The sequence below is a fragment of the Penaeus chinensis genome, chromosome 38 (assembly GCF_019202785.1).
Source record: "Penaeus chinensis breed Huanghai No. 1 chromosome 38, ASM1920278v2, whole genome shotgun sequence".
Lineage (NCBI taxonomy): Eukaryota > Metazoa > Arthropoda > Malacostraca > Decapoda > Penaeidae > Penaeus > Penaeus chinensis.
The window spans coordinates 21060485-21064454 of NC_061856.1; the positions used below are offsets into that span (position 1 = coordinate 21060485).

A 3970-nucleotide genomic window follows, 5' to 3' on the forward strand; every position below is an offset into this window, starting at 1 on the left:
TTCCTTGGGGACTGGACTCTCTCCTCCTGACGACAACCGGTTTCTTGAGCAAGTTTTTTTTTTTTTTTTTTTTTTTTTCGTCTCTTCTCTCTTGCTGACTTAGCCTTGGAGACTGAGAATGAACTCTGGAATATTTATCTTGCCGTCGCAATGAAGCCTCCCTGAAGGGGTTTTGGCAGTTACATATACCTAATTTGAAATTTCCTCAAACTAAAATTTGAAGAGAAATTTAGTTTTTTTTTTTTTTTTTTTTTTTTTGGGGGGGGGGGGGGGCATATCGCCTGATTTTATTTCATAGCACATGTATATGGTTAATAACTTATCTACATAAATTCATATTTTCGTCTAAAAAGAGAAACAAGAAAACGGAAACTACTATTACTACTCAAAGACAGGTTGTATAGGAATGCAATGGTCTTAATAGCAAGATGTAATGGCACTACAAATCTTTTAACATCATATTCCCTTTTGAACGAAACATATTCTGAACATCTGTTCTTCCACAGCAAGTGCACCAGCAAAACACCTGTGAATATATGATGATATAGTCGAGCTACACTTATAAGAATTCTATGCAAGAATTTTGCCTCTTGGCTGTGGAATTAAACACGAGTAGGAAACTTCTCGTGAACAATGTTTTTTCTTGTTAAAATGTTTTCTATTTTTTTGTTTTTTTTTTTTTGGGGGGGGGGGGGGTTAATGGTAAAAAACGGGATGTATTTTATGATTATCCTGAAATATTTTGAACACTATAAAGAAAGAACCAACATAAAATTACTCTTTTACGACTTCAGGAAGGATAGTCTTACAACAGGTCGAAACACTCCTGTCGAGGCCTCATGCCAAATCCCCTTTAATTCTAGAGACAGCCCATTCACCAGGAGGCGTCACAGGGTTACTGGGTACGGTTACTTCCTCGATGGTCTTCTACGCTACACCCAACACGAATTCGTCTCTCTACAGGCCGGCTCCCGCAACCTATGGGGTTGACGTACTTCAGTGATATGACCTGTTCCCGCAAGCCTGTCCCTCATTACAAGTAACCTGTTTGTAACGGGTTATTTATAATGACAACCATCTTGTAGAGCTTAAGGAGGTAAAGGGGAAAAACTATCATCGACATATAATGCGATAGTATCATCATTAACAATGACCATACTTGTGAATAGTATTCACATTCAACATCAATAGGTCCGTATTTCTATTTGAAACACCTAATCTTTGAACTGTAACTTTTAAAGAGTTGAATTCACCAAAATATATCCCACAGAAACGTGAATTATTCTAACTTCCTATCTGTTTATAAATAGTATCGATAACAAATTAAAATTATATCAGAGCTATTGTATATTGCATTGTGTATGCTAATAGCCTTCCGGTATTACGTGTAACGCTTGCATGCCATTATTTCCTTCCAGGTATTAAAAAAAAAAAAAAAAATGTAAAGTGACTTCATTTGTATTTGGACGGGGGGGGGGGGGGGGGTCAATGGATAAGGGTGTACCTTTTTTTTAACCAGAAAACGAAGAACCAAAATATCCAGGGATTCAGGAAATCAAACCATAAATCCGAGGTTTCAGAATAAGATACGACAGAACAAAATCCGAAGTGACGCAGTAAATGTACGCATTCATGGAAGGATATCAATATTTGTAAAAATCACGAGGAAGGGCCTAGAATGTTTTAGAAAAAGAAACGGAAAATGTCAGTCGTAAATCCGGAAATCAGTCGGTGAAATTATTCGTTCATAATAAATATAACCAAAAGCTACAAGTAAAACTTCATCCCCGTTGGAAAATATATGCAAATTAACCGCCAGATAATTTAAGATTCATTAACATTTTAGGTATCATAAAATGTAAACCATCGCTCATTGCCAGATACATTTTTACAGACGTGCGGGACCTACCTTCGGTAATTTCTCTTCAATCCTGAAATAACAACCAACCAAAATAACAAGCAAACAACCGGGGAAGGCAGACGGGCCTCTTTCAAGGTCAGGATCGAAAGGGGTCATGCAGGACAACCAAATTCGTTAGGAAGAATTTTCTATCAAGTAATACTGTTATATTAGCAAATATAATTTATTTCAAACTGCAATCCCTCGCTGTAGCTTTCCATTTTAATAATTGGGTCTCGGTGTTATTCCATTATTCGTTTACTATCCTTCTAAATCTCTATCCAGGAACATGCATCTGTATGCTCACGTGTCAGTCCCCCCCCCCCTCCACTCTCACCCCTTCCCCCGCCCCTCTCCCTTCAGGTCCGTCCCACTCATGCTCCCTCATCCTCCGCGCTTATCCCTCTCCCCCCCACCCCTCTCCTTCCAATCTCCACTCCCTCCTCTAACCCCCAACCCCAACCCTCCTCCCTCCCCTCGTATCCCTCCAGCCCAGCATGTCCTTGCCCCCCCCCCCCCCACTATTACCATATCCTTCCCAGCTAGAATAAGAAGAAAGCGTAGGTCATGCTTTTATCATAAGAGATCTTCGGCCATACCCGCTTCCGCAAAATAAAATGTGTCAATTTATCACAAACATAGAGGCAGATTATTTTCTGGGGTGGGGTACAAAGAAAAAATAGAAAGTTTAATTCCTCTTTGTTATTTGGAGTCTGCCATTATTGCATTTACACAACGGCTTTACCCCCTCCCCCCTCTTGCTTTCGCCCCTAGTAACAAGTCTGTGTATGCATGTTCATCAATTACCACACTAGTTTTCGTATGTTAAAAGTAAGAGGCTGCAAATATGTTTTTTTTTTTTTTTTTTTTTTCCTTTCCTCAATTTCTAACAACGTAATACAACTAATTTAACACAGTGATCCCCCATTTTCTTTCCTCAAGTTACCTACCCAGTGAACTTGTTATTGTGCTGAAAAACAAGGGGAAAGGGAGTATACAGCATACCCTCGGCCACGTTGGACCTGGGCTCACTTTTCAACTTCCCATCTCGAATTCTACAACGGTCAATACGTCAGTTGGTAGCTATACACTAATACATTTATTGCTGATTTCACGATACACACACACACACACACACACACACACACACACACACACACACACACACACACACACACACACACACACACACACACACACATACACACACACACACACACACACACACACACACACACACACACACACACACACACACACACACACACACACACACATACTGTTCTTTTCCTTTTCCTTTACGAAATTGATGTTAGGTTTCAACTGTTAAATTGAATTGCTTAAACATGAGCACAAAACGTTTCATATTTTTGTTTTCCTGGCAAGTCATTCACGGATTAGCTCATGCCATTCCAGACCCAAGCCCGATGTGGCACCCTGACCGGGCAGAGTTTGGCACATGCATGCCACTAGCAGCATCGACACCGTGTATTTTGCCGCAAATAGTACAGCAAGAGACACGAAATCTAAACACAGCCGTTGTTTTTCATTCCTTTCCTCAAGACTAACACGGAAAGCGAGAAAAGATAGTGGGATACTCACACACTCTTTAGTCGACCACGGACACTTGCAACCTAAACCCCAGTCAGACTTCTGCGACCTGTCCAGGCGAGCAGATCAAGGCAAAACTACAGTTATACAAAAATTCATGAGTAGTGGCACCACACTCTTACGTAGTTCATTAAAATATTAAGAGATAAATGCATGGAAAAATTATACGCGATCATCTGAGATTTTTGAGCGCAAGTATCCCTCACAACTTTGCTTTCTATGCTGAGTGTTCATTTAGTTAAGAGTTAGAACGAATTGAATAAAAATAAAACCACTGGTGGAGAAGATACGTACGATCTGGCCACCTCACTGCCTCGCTCTGATTGGCTGTCTCCACGTGCAATTCCTGATGTAATTGGTTGACTGAAGGGCTGGGCTGAGTGGCCTCGTGATTGGCTGATTCTGGGGGTAGGGCAAAATAAGACACAGCCATTGGCCAAGAGAGGGCTAAGTGATGAG

The 3970-nt window shown here is 40.6% G+C and overlaps 1 protein-coding gene across 1 annotated transcript in view; it reads right to left on the reverse strand.

Annotated features, from left to right (window-relative positions):
* Positions 1-3653, reverse strand: part of LOC125045866 (cytosolic 10-formyltetrahydrofolate dehydrogenase-like) — a 21565-nt gene extending 17912 nt beyond the window's left edge. Inside the window, exon 1 of the mRNA XM_047643427.1 lies at positions 3503-3653. The gene's annotated coding sequence lies outside the window, so the exon portion shown is untranslated. The remainder of the gene's footprint in view (positions 1-3502) is intronic.
* Between the last annotated feature and the right edge of the window lie 317 nt (positions 3654-3970).